Source organism: Mesoplodon bidens (assembly GCF_964165515.1).
Source record: "Mesoplodon bidens genome assembly, chromosome: 19".
NCBI classification, from domain to species: domain Eukaryota; kingdom Metazoa; phylum Chordata; class Mammalia; order Artiodactyla; family Ziphiidae; genus Mesoplodon; species Mesoplodon bidens.
In genome coordinates, this window is record NC_138179.1 from 21,611,523 (window position 1) to 21,624,145 (window position 12,623).

The 12,623-nt window shown below is 43.9% G+C and overlaps 1 pseudogene across 1 annotated transcript; it reads right to left on the bottom strand.

The window, feature by feature from the left end:
- Positions 1-11,442: 11,442 nt before the first annotated feature.
- Positions 11,443-12,614, bottom strand: LOC308607211 (eukaryotic translation initiation factor 3 subunit E-like; annotated as a pseudogene). The gene has a single exon. The product of its transcript is annotated as a eukaryotic translation initiation factor 3 subunit E-like (transcript).
- Between the last annotated feature and the right edge of the window lie 9 nt (positions 12,615-12,623).

Sequence of the window (12,623 nt, forward strand, 5' to 3'; positions counted from 1 at the left end):
TAGAATGTCTTTCCTTTTAAAGGCCAAGTAATATTGTATGGATATAGCACATTTTGTTTATATATTCTTCTATCCATGGACGTTTGGGTTGCTTCCGCCTTTTGGCTATTATGATTAATGCTGCTGTGAACATCAGTGTCGAAATATCACTTCAAGATTCTGCTTTCAATTCTTTTGGGTATATACCCAGAAGTGGAATTGCCAGATCATATGATAATTTTATTTTTATTATTTGAGGAATGGCTATGCTATTTTTGATAGTGACCGTACCATTGTACATTCCCACCAACAGCCGCACACAGAGTTCCAATTTCTCCACACTCTTCCCAACACCTGTTATTTTGTGGGCTTTTTAAATTTAATATTAGCCATCCTAACTGTTGTGGGGTGATATTTCATTGTGGTTTTGATTTGCATTTCCCTAATGACTAGAGGTGTTGAGCATCTTTTTATGTGCTGATTGGCCATTTTTAAAATCTTCTTTAGAGAAACGTCTATTCAAGTCCTTTGTCCATTTTTTAATCAAGTTTTTCTTTTGGAGGAGGTTGAAGGAGTTCTTTATAATGTATAACCCCTTATCAAATATGTGATTTGCAAATATTTCCTCCCACTCTGTGGGGTTGCCTCTTCACTCTGTTGATGTATCTTTTGATGCACAGAAGTTGAATTTTTGCTATAGTCCAGTTTACTTATTTTTAGTCTTGTTGCCTGCGCTTTTGGTATCATATCCAAGAAATCATTGCCAAATCCAAAGTCATGAAGCTTTTCCCCTACGTTTTCTTCTAAGAGTTTTAGAGTTGTAGTTGGAAATACTCATAAACTTCTCTCTCCCTGGTTAACTCCAACTCAAATTTGCCTGCGTAAATGACCCTTCCCCAGGAGGCCTTATCTAATCCCAGCTGCCTTCCTGCTGCCCTGTGACATCCTCTCATGGCCCACATAGTACAACTTCCCCTTCGTGGCCCTTTCCCCAGTGTAGCGAGATTTTTACTTGGTGGACATTCATCATCTTAAAGGCAGGAGCCTCTTGTTCTCACTTCAGGTCTAACACCCACCACAGCACTTGGTACCTAGTGGGCCTCCGTACATTTTTGTTGAATGAATGAATGAATGGCCAATGTTAAGTGAATGGGACAGAGGGTGAGCACGCAGGGAAGTTAAAGCTGGATGGCCAGAAAGAGGAGAGGTCTGATCCAGGAAGGCCAGGAAAAGATTGGAGAGGAGAGAAGTTCGGGAAGGCCTTCTAGCTGGAGGGAACAGCATATACTCAGAGGTGAGACTGAGCAAGGCCGCCAGACACGAGCAGGTGGCCAGACTGCCTGGAGCAGGGCCGTGTAGGCAGCTGTGGCCAAGGGGGCTGGGTGGGCCCGGCCTATACTGGGTACATGAGTCTGACCAGGAGAATGAGGGGAACCAGTGAGGAGATGGAACCACCCTGTGACATAATAAAATACTGTCTCTAGAAGATTCTTTGGCAACAGGGTGAACGATGGGTGTGAGGGGAGGGGATGCTGGAGATACAAAGGCCAGTATGGAAAATTCTACTGGTTGAGAACCACACTGTCTGAGACCCAAGATCATTGCTTAAGTGCTATGGTCTTTCCATCTTTTACTAAACTCTTTGCTAAGAATATCCTGGGCAGAAATAACTGGTTGCTGCTCAGCCTCCCGGTGTGATCCTGTTTCCCGCACGAGTCATGCACGTGAGTTTGGCCATATACACACCTCATCTTTGTGCTTGTCATCTGCCATGCCTGCACTGCACAGCCGGACACACAGCAGCCCCTGAGCTGACAGGTCAGGCGAATGAATGCTTCAATCAGGCATTTTCTTTGCTCCCTGAAAAATGGGGCCTGCCCCTCCATTTCAGTTTAGGGGAGAAGACCAATATGTTTTCTCAAAATAATGCCTGGTCAGACAGACTACAGAATATGTTCCTTGTATCCAACTACAATGTCCTCTTTGTATAATGAAAATTGCTTTGCACTCCTTGCATACAAGTGAGGGCTCAACAGCTATTTGATAGCAGTGAACAGAGAGCGGTACCTCAATAATTGTTAACTGATGAGCCCAAACATGACTTAAGTACATGCAAACAAACAAGCCTTAACCTCCACCAAAAGCCTAAGGACAAAGCTGCCACCAGCATGGGCATTTGGTGTCATTTGGCGGCCCGGGATCTGATCCTCCTGTCTGGGCAATTTCCTACCGTATGCACATTGCTAGGAGGTGGAGCCATCCACCCTCGTTAGAGACCCTAAAGCCAGAGGTTCACTTTCCCAGCATCCCTTGCATCTGATGGGCGTCACATGACCCAGGCTGAGCCAGGTAGACCACTGCCCCTTCAGACTCTGGTTTGAGGGCTAGAGAAACAAAGCAACAAGAAGCACATCCATCCCAGGGCCAGCAGCAGCCTCCAGCGTCCAGGGCCAGTGGTGCTGGAGGTCCTGGCTGTGCATGTGTCCTGCAGGGCCTGTGGCTGGCATACCCTCACCAGGCCAGATCTGCAGGGAGCTTTGGTCTGTGTCCACGCTGCGGCTCCCTTGACCTGGCTATCCAGGCTTCCTGGTGATTCTGGGAGCCTATGGCCTTCTGATAAACTGCTTTTCTGCTTATAAACACCAGGGATGGTTTTTATTGCTGAAAACACTAACAGCTCAGCCACAGACAAGAACTTGCTCGTCTGAGAGCCACGCATCAGCTCCAGGCCCAGGCTCTGCCCCAGGGACCCCTCCAGCAGAGCCTGAGCAGGACTCTGAAGCAGTGGGGTCAGAGGCTGTCCTAGCTCGAGGTGCCAGACCAGCAGCAGAAGCATAACTTTAAATGCAAATCCTCCTTCCCAGACCTACAGAATCAGAAATGCTGCTGGAGGATCTCCCTGGTGGTGCAGTGGTTAAGAATCCACCTGCCAATGCAGGGGACACACGTTCGAGCCCTGGTCCGGGAAGATCGATCCCACATGCCGCAGAGCAACTAAGCCCGTGCGCCACAACTACTGAGCCTGTACTCTAGAGCCCGCGCGCCACAACTACTGAAGCCCATGCACCTAGAGCCCGTGCTCCGCAACAAGAGAAGCCACCGCAATGAGAAGCCCACGCACCGAAACGAAAAGTAGCCCCTGCTCACCGCAGCTAGAGAAAGCCCACGCGCAGCAACGAAGACCCAACGCAGCCAAAAATAAATAAATTAATTTAAAAAAAAAAAGAAATGCTGCTGGAGGGGCCCAGCAAACCCTCTAGGTGGAGACACAGATGCACCCTAAAGTTTGCCGTAGAGCTTAAGGGAGGAGCCATGTGCAGCAGAAAAAGCAACAGACAGAAAGCAGAGACCAGGTTCTAGCCCTTGACAAGCTGGCTTTGTACTCATTTGCCTTACCTTTCTGAGTCTAGTTTTCTTTCATTGTTTCATCCATAAATTGGGGATCATGATATCACCACAGAGGTTTTTTGTGAGGATTAAATTAAGTAACACTGTACACATACAGTGCCAAGCATGGTGACGGTCCCACAGGAAATGGCAGCCATCACTGTTCAGACTGGTTGCAAGTAGTCCTCTTAGTGGACAGCTGTGCAAATTTGGGCTGGGCCCCTAGTGTCTCAGCCTCATTTTTTCCTCTGTAACATGCAGATAACAACCCTCACCTCCCATGCTTGTCTGGAGAATCAAGGAAGATAAACTATGAAAGCAATGTTTTGTCCAAACTAAAACATGAGACTATGAAAACACAAAGTAAAACACAAACGTTCAAGAATATTCCACCTAGATACCAACACTAGGTGAGGTAGGGCTCACTTGTGGGCTTCTCATCAGGCCTGGGCTCTGACTGTGGGCGGGGGCTGCATTAGGCAGAGGGGACCCAGCAGTGAGCTGGCAAATATGGTCTCTGCCCTCGAAACTGCCCATAATTGAACTTCCAACTCATTCAGACCAGAGTAGACTGCTGCTCATATTTCTACACTGAAACATTTATGTCAAGTTGTGTGTGTGTGTGTATATATATATATATATATACACACACACACACACACATATGTATATTTATACATATTCATACATGTATATAACTACAAAATTATCTCTCTTCTTATATTTATATCATATAAAACTTTATGTGTGTGTTAAATATGTGTGTGTATATGTAATCATATAGATTTGAATTAGATTTAAACTGAGGTAAGTTTTGAAAATGTGCATTTTAAAAATATGTTGATAGGGCTTCCCTGGTGGCGCAGTGGTTGAGAGTCCGCTTGCCGATGCAGGGGACACGGGTTCATGCCCCAGTCCAGGAAGATCCCACATGCCACGGAGCGACTGGGCCCACGAGCCATGGCCGCTGGGCCTGCGCATCCGGAGCCGGTGCTCCGCAACGGGAGAGGCCGCAACAGTGAGAGGCCCATGTACTGCAAAAAAAAAAAAAGAGTTGATAATTCCCTCCTCATTGTATTCATTTATTTAGACTAGATGAGACATGCAAATGGGAATAAGAGTATATGACACAAATTCTCTCTCACTGCAGACTCGCACATACCCAGTTCCCCTTCTGCAGGGGAAACCCTGGTACCAGTTTTGTGTGTCTCCTTCCAGAAACATAGGCTGTGCATATGCAAGTTATATGTGCATCTGTGTGTGTGTGTCTGTGTACATGTGTGTTTTACATCTTTGCTCTTTTAACTTAACAATATATAATAGAGCTTGTTCCTTAAATGGCTGCCTGTGTACATTAGGTTTTGTTCACGATTTTTTGGCCACAAGCAATCATACAATGACAAAATACACTGCTTTAAAGATGCCATGATATGGCCCCAACTCTCCACTCTAGCGGCATTCCCCACACCCAGGCCTGATTTCTTTTCAGCCCATTCTCCCACTTGAGACTCAAAGACTTGGGTGGTTCATCCAAGGCCTTACCAAAGGCCCTAAGCCAGTGGAGCCCAGAATCCAGGTTTCCCATTTCCCAACCCATCTCCAGCCAAGGGGTTAATGGCTGTTGGCAGACATGACGAGTGTATTTTTTTGATTGATTTGTGCATTTACATTTGCCTTCCCAAAAAGGTCTGAGGCGGCTGCCATTGAGGTATCGGACTTCTGTTTGTTGTTACTATTCTTGCCTGCTTGGAGAGAGGCCAGATGGTCTGAACCATCGCAGCCAAGCTAGAACTGAGTCAAGCTGCAGCACAGGGCCAAGGCTGAGGCAGGTGCCAAGGGCCAGGGGCCAAACTAGATTGATCACATTACCTGTCAGGTCAAGCACCAAGCACCATGCTGCCAACACAGCCAAGTCTGAGCTTCAGGCCACAGAGCCAGGCCAGGTAGGGGGGTCCAGTGCACACACCATCTGGGAGCCTGGCCCCCTCCCTGACATTCAGTACCATCTGGGTGGGGTCTTACTTTGAGGCAGATATGAAATGGATGGAGAGCTGAGGATAAAAGTAAAAACCTTGTAACCAGGAAACTCTGAAATAAAGAAGGTACAAAGTCAAAGCAGTAGATGACTGTCAGGCTAATGACTGCCCACCTAACCTTGGAAAGCTGATCCCTCTTCTCTACTCACCAAATCCTACCTGGTCTTCAAGGCCAGGTCCTCTTTCCTCTCCTCTGGGGAGTGAGTGATGGATCACGTGGGGAAAGAGGAGGTCACTGTGGAGACCCAAGTTTGAATTCTGGTACCTCCACTTCCTGGCAAAATCACTTATTCTTTCATTCAACAAATATTTATGGAGCGCCTACTATGTGTGAGGCATTAGCCGGGTTTGGGGAACAAAGACAAATAAATCACAGCCCGTGCACCCATGAAGCTGACAATAGAGGGTCACAGGAGCCAACATGATATCATGGTGGGAGGGTGTTGTGATCAGGTGAGCACAGGCAGCTGGAACACAGAGCGAGGCCCTAACCAGGCAGAGGATGTGCAGGGACCTGAAAAGTGCAGGCAGAATCCTTTGGGGCATTCCCTGGGTCCAACCAAGGAAAAGTAGCCATTTACTCAACAAATATATAAAGTGTCTACTGTGTGCCCGGCACCAAGCAAGGCACTGGAGATGCAATGATCCACAGCACAGACTCATGGAACTTCACACTCCAGTGAGGGGATAGACAGTAAATATAAATTGTGCTCAGTGCAATGATGGCAACACACAGCGTTGTGATCAAGAATAACATTGGGGTTGGGGAGGGGATACAAATGTGGGAGGGAGGATGAGGAAGAAACTTGCTGTGTTGGACCACACTTAAAGGTGTCATATGAATTTACTATATAATATTTATATGTCCTATCTGTGTCTGATAAAGGGTCTAGAAGCAGTGATACTTCTAGAAGTACTGAGTTTACCCTGTGTTTAGATCTTGGTTTCTAACAGACCTCTCTGTGACGGGAAACAGAACTCCTTGAAGAGCTCCCAGGGTTGGTACAGAGGAAGTACAAAGGGTGCCTGGAAGAGAGAGGGAAGAGAGAGGTGGGGAGGAGAAGAAGAAAGAGAAAGAGGAGGAGAAGGGGAAGAGGAAAAGGAGGAGGAAAACAAGAAGGAAGAGCTCAAAAACTGAAGAGGACACAGGAATCAAATGGAAAAATCTCCCACTGGATGAATCTGGAACAATATACATATTAAAATGGATAATGACTTAATAGATTATAATACATTATATAATGCATGATCAATGAACACATGGCTATCCTAAAAATAAAAACAAATAATAAGTGGAGAAGAAGGGAAATTACATTAGACTGTAATTAATAAATACAGAGGAAGAATTAGGCAATTCATGTCTTGAACCCAACATAGTAATAATTGATTCAGGCAAGAAACATTAAAGGATGTTAAAATCTTTAGGTAGACTTTTGTTGGAGAACAGGGTACTTACAGGGTCTCAAACGTCTTTCCACAGACTTTTTTTTTTTTTTTTGGCCATATGGCTTGCAGGATCTTAGTTCCCTGATCAGAGATCAAACCTGTGGTCCCTGCAGTATAAATGTGGAGTCCTAACCACTGGACTGCCAGGGAATTCCCTCCACAGACTACTTATTCATCACGAAGATGATAAAGGTAACTTTAGAGTGGAGAAGCCTAGCACAAGTGACCTTAACCAAGGGATCAAAGTTAACATCACCAGTAATGGGATGAATTATGTCCTGTGCCTCCTGATACGAGGCACCAAGAAGGACACACAGCATTTCTAGGCTTTCCTGTCAAAAATTTGCAACCTGATTTATTCATAAAACAAGAGCAACAACAAATAACCTAGGGGACATTATGTGATATTGTGATTTATGATAAGAAATATATATTTCATCTTTGTCCCCATTTCTGGCACAGAGCTCCTAAAACCCTTGGAATTTCCCAATTGATAAGAGCAATGGGAGTATCTTTTCTTTTAGTATTTGGTCTTTTGTCCTTGGTTTCTGAAATAATGCCAGGGCCATAAAAGTGAAAGGAATGTCTTGTGTCATAACAAGTGTCATAACAAATCCCCTTCAATCACACCTGAGTTTATGTTAATGGGGTGACTTTTGGAAAGCCCCTAAGGATGGGGGCTGGTTGTCAGGGGAGCCAACCATGTGATTAGAGGGTTGGAATCTTCAATCCCAAACTTCCAGGGAGGGGAGAAGGACTAGAGATTGAGTTCAATCACCAATGGCCAATGATTTAATCAATCGTGTCCATGTAACAAAGTCTCCATAAAACCCCAAAAGGACCACGTTTACAGAGTTTCTGGGTTGATGAACATGTGGAGGTGCTGGGAGGGTGGCACGCCCCTTCCCACATAGCTTGCCCTGTGCGTCTCTTCCATCTGGCTGTTCCTGAGTTGTATCCTTTTGTAATAAACTGGTAATCTAGTAAGTAAACTGTTTCTTTTATTTTTGGCTGCTGTGTGTGGCATGTGGGATCTTAGTTCCCTGACCATGGATCGAACCTGCGTCCCCTGCATTGGAAGCACAGAGTCTTAACCACTGGACCACCAGGGAAGTCCAGTAAACTGTTTTCTTGAGTTCTGTGAGCCTCTCTAGCAAATTAATCAAACCTAAGGAAGAAGTGGTGGGAACGACTGATTCATAGCTGGTTGGTTAGAAACACAGTTATCAACCTGGACTTTCCCTTGGTGTCTTGTATGCGGGGAAGGGACAGTCTTATAGGACTGAGGCCTTAACCTGCAGGATCTGACACTATTTCCAGGTAGATGGCCTGGAATTGAGTTAAATTGTAGGACACTCAGCTGGTGTCGCAGAAATGCTTGATGTGTGGAAAAACCACACATCTGGCATCAGAAGTGATATGGTATTGTAGAAGTATTGAGAATAGAGGAGACACACAACAGGAAGTGAGTTTTTCCTTTATACCTTCTCTAAAACAACTGGCCCAGACACAAAAATATCAATGTCTTGAAAGACAAAGAAAGGCCGAGAAACTGTTCGCAATTACAAGAAGTCCCCTACATATGAACAAGTTCCATTCCGAGAGTGCGTTCGTAAGTCCAATTTTTTGGTAAGTCCAACAAAGTTAACCTAGGTATACAACTAACACAATCAGCTATATAGTACTGTACTGTAATAGGTTTATAATACTTTTCACACAAATAATACATAAAAAACGAACACAAAAAATAAAGGAAACATTTTTAATCTTACAGTGCAGTACCTTGAAAAGTACAGTAGTACAGTATGACAGCTAACATACAGGGGCTGGCATCAGGTGAACAGGCAAGAAGAGTTACTGACTGGAGGAGGGAGAGGAGGTGGGAGATGGTAGAGCTGAAGGGTCGTCAGCAATAGGAGACGGAGGGCAAGCTGCAGTTTCACTCATGCCTGACGTTGAAGGCACAGCGTCTGGTTCCTTGCTGAAACCAGATGCATGTTCACACCTTTGAAAGTTCACAACTTGAAGATTCGTATGTAAGGGACTTACTGTAAAGGAGCCTACAAAGGCATAAGAGTGTGACCTGTGATCCTGGATTGGAAGACACAATTGCTATAATGGACATTATTGGGATAATTGGGGAAATTTAAATATAGATTGTATACTAGATAATGGTGTTGTATAGATATTAAGTATCTAGATTTGATATTTATATTATAGTTAGATAAGAGAAAAATCCTGTTCTTAGGAAATCCATGCTGAAGTATGTAGGGTAAAAGGTCATGATGTCTGCCACTTACTCTCACATATTTCAATAGTAATAATAATAAGAAGGAGAAAGTATATTCGTGTATATATATGTAAAATATATGTGAAGGGCTTCCCTGGTGGCGCAGTGGTTGAAAGTCCGCCTGCCGATGCAGGGGACGCGGGTTTGTGCCCCGGTCCGGGAAGATCCCACATGCTGCAGGGCGGCTGGGCCCGTGAGCCATGGCCGCTGAGCCTGTGCATCCGGAGCCTGTGCTCCACAACGGGAGAGGCCACAACAGTGAGAGGCCCACATACCGCAAAAAAAAAAATGTGTGTGTGTATATATATATATATATATATATATATATATATATATATATATATATGTGAAAAGAAAGACAAAGCAAATGTGGAAAAAAGTTGACTATTGGTGAATACAGGGGGAAGGTCTAAGGGTGTTCACTGTATTATACTTCAACTTTTCTGTAGGTTTAAAATTGTTCAAAATAAAATTTAAAATAAAAAGCTAAAAACATTTCCAGTTGAAAATACTTTGGGACTTCCCTGGTGGTGCAGTGGTTAAGAATCAGTCTGCCAATGCAGGGGACATGGGTTCGATCCCAGGTCCGGGAAGATCCCATGGGCCTTGGAGCAACTAAGCCTGTGTGCCACAACTACTGAGTCCACGTGCCACAACTACTGAAGCCCATGTGCCTAGAGCCCGTGATCCTCAACAAGAGAAGCCACTGCAATGAGAAGCCTGTACACCACAACGAAGGGTACCCCCCACATGCCACAACTAGAGAAAGCCTGTGTGCAGCAATGAAGACCTAACGCAGCCAAAAATAAATTAAAAATAAATAAATTTTAAAAAATAATAAAGAATAAAAAGCTAAAAACATTCCCAATTTAAAATACTTTGGACTGTATTCAGTGATCAAGTGTGAAATTTCTGTATCAACTCCATTTGTGATACCAAGTTTGGTAAAATAATGAATGAACCAATTTAAAGATAGTGCATTTATCTTCCTTAAAATGACTAATGAAGGAAATGAGAAGCCAGAGGGGTAGAGGCCAGGGAAAAAGGGTTTCAAAATGAGACTGAAAAACAATCAAAGATGTTGCAAAGAAGTAAGATGTGCGCTACGGTGTATCTGCTGGGTTGAGTAAAGGGGACTTTGGTGGAGCATCTGGTCGGCCGGGGAGTGGGAGGGAGGGCCAGGGAGTCATCAGTGAAGGGATGGTTGTGAAAGCCTGGGGAAGGATGGGGATGTGGAGTACGAGTAGAGGATTTCAGTTGTTTTATTAATCGATTGAGGGAATTCCCTGGCAGTCCAGTGGTTAGGACTCCACACTTCCACTGCAGGGACCACAGGTTCAGTCCTTGGATGGGGAACTAAGATCCTGCAAGCCTCAAGACGTTGACAAAAACAGGCAAAAAAAAAGTTGATTGAAGTTTTGAGCTTCCGAATTTTGACAAAAAGTGTGTGTGGTGGTGACTTTGGGAGGGTGGTGATAAACAGCTAGTCCTCTTCTAGGCTTGCTACCGACTCCAGTTGCCTGGGATTGTCCCAGGTTTAGCACTGAAAGTCCCTCATCCTGGGAACCTTCCCAGTTGGGATGGTTACTGTCCACTCCCAGGTTGCTCCCACCGACATTAACTGGTCACTGCCAGCCTGGGAGGTTACATTATATTTATTCATTCAACAAGCTTTTGCTAGTGGTGGAAATATGATGGCCAGCAAAGTAGACACAGCCCCGACCCTTATAGACCACGGGAAATTCCTTCTTTGCATTGAAGTGGTATTAATCAAACTGGGCCTCTTTTAAAAAAAATCTTATTTTCCCTCATTATAATGGTAGAAAAATTGAGAAGAAAAGTGTACAAAGGCAGAGAAAAAAAATCACACTGGCAGATTTCCTTTCAGTATTTTTCCTACACATTTCCCCAGTCACTTCCTATCAGTGTCCAAAAAAATGCAAGTTCATTTTAATTTTGGCCGCAAACCAAGAACAAAAAGGTTAAGTGCATTGAATTAATTTTTCAAGCCAAAGTTAAAGGCTCTGAGGATGATCTGCTGTCTCCAAGGGTCCAATCCCTGTTTTTTTCCACTAGCAGGTGTGATCACAGGCCTGGCAGAGGCGGGTAATGACTTTCCCTCCTCAGCAAGGCTTCCTGCTTTGCAATTTTTTTTCTTTTTACAAATTGAAATGCTGCATTCATTTGATAACGAATCAAGTAGAATAGAGGAGATTATGGTGAAAAACAACAGTGCCTCACCCCTTCCCATCCTGTTCCACCCAACAACCTCCTGTGACCTAGAGGCAACCCCATTTTTTTTTTATTGACATAAATGAAACAGCCAATTTTATTCAAATTCTCCAAAATTTATGCTCAATATGTTAATTGTTTCTAAAATGTTTCACCTTTGTATAATGGTTTTATTATTTCATCTTTCTTTTATAGTTTTTTCATTTTTTCTGTACAGTTCTTCAGTAGAAGCCAGAGTCCTGAGTTGCCCAGTTAGGAGCCTCTGACCTACTATTCTGATTAAGTTTCTTCTCAATATTCATGGCCAACATCTGGCTTCTAAATGAAAGGCTTTTGGTCTTTTCAATCACTTGCTGATAGGGTGAGACTACACTGTTACCCATAACCACATGACCTAATTTAGAATCAATCTTGGCATCCAGTCTTGAATTTCTAATCAAATTTACAATCCACCTTTCAGCTTCTTCTGGAGTCATGTTCAGTTTATCTGCCAACATGTTTATGCTGCTACATTGATGGATGCGACAAAATGTCCAAATACGAAGAGACAGGCATTTTCAATGAAATCCTCAAGACAAGCAACCAAGAAGAAATCATTCACTAGCACTGATTCACATTCCCTTAGCTTTTTCTGAGCCCCATCAAAGTCAAAGTTAACATATAAACATTCAACAGACTCTGTAATTGGGTTTTTATATGTGTAAGACTCCTGTTGAATAACTTTGACCAGATCTTTTAGCACCTGCCGGCGTTTTCAGACATCTTTGTTTGTTATGACTGCTGTGGTCAAATAGCGGAGAATATGTGGACACATTGTCTGAATTGTGTTAAGATACGGTGGCTGGTAAAGGAAGAGATCAATAATGTTATCACACCCTTTAGGGTGATTGCAGAAAACAGAGACCAATGAATGAGCCACATTCGCTGCTGAAGAGATTGAAGTGGAGAACTCACAGAATTATTATCTATGGTCTCTTTTAGTGGTGTATGGTCTTCCATGGCTGCATCCCAATTCTGCATTAAGATTTCAGAGGCCAGTTTTCCCCAGAGTGAACTCAAAGCATTTCTATCCGTTGCTGGAACCAACACTTAAAGAATTAAAGATGTTCTGCTACTCCAGAGTAATTTCCACATTCATACTGGAATTTTGCATATCTGTAGAGTGTATCTAAATATTTCTGCCTAAAACCATGCTTGTCTGCCAGGTAGTCAAACAGCATCTGACCATCCCTGGTTGACTGCATTTGAGGCAA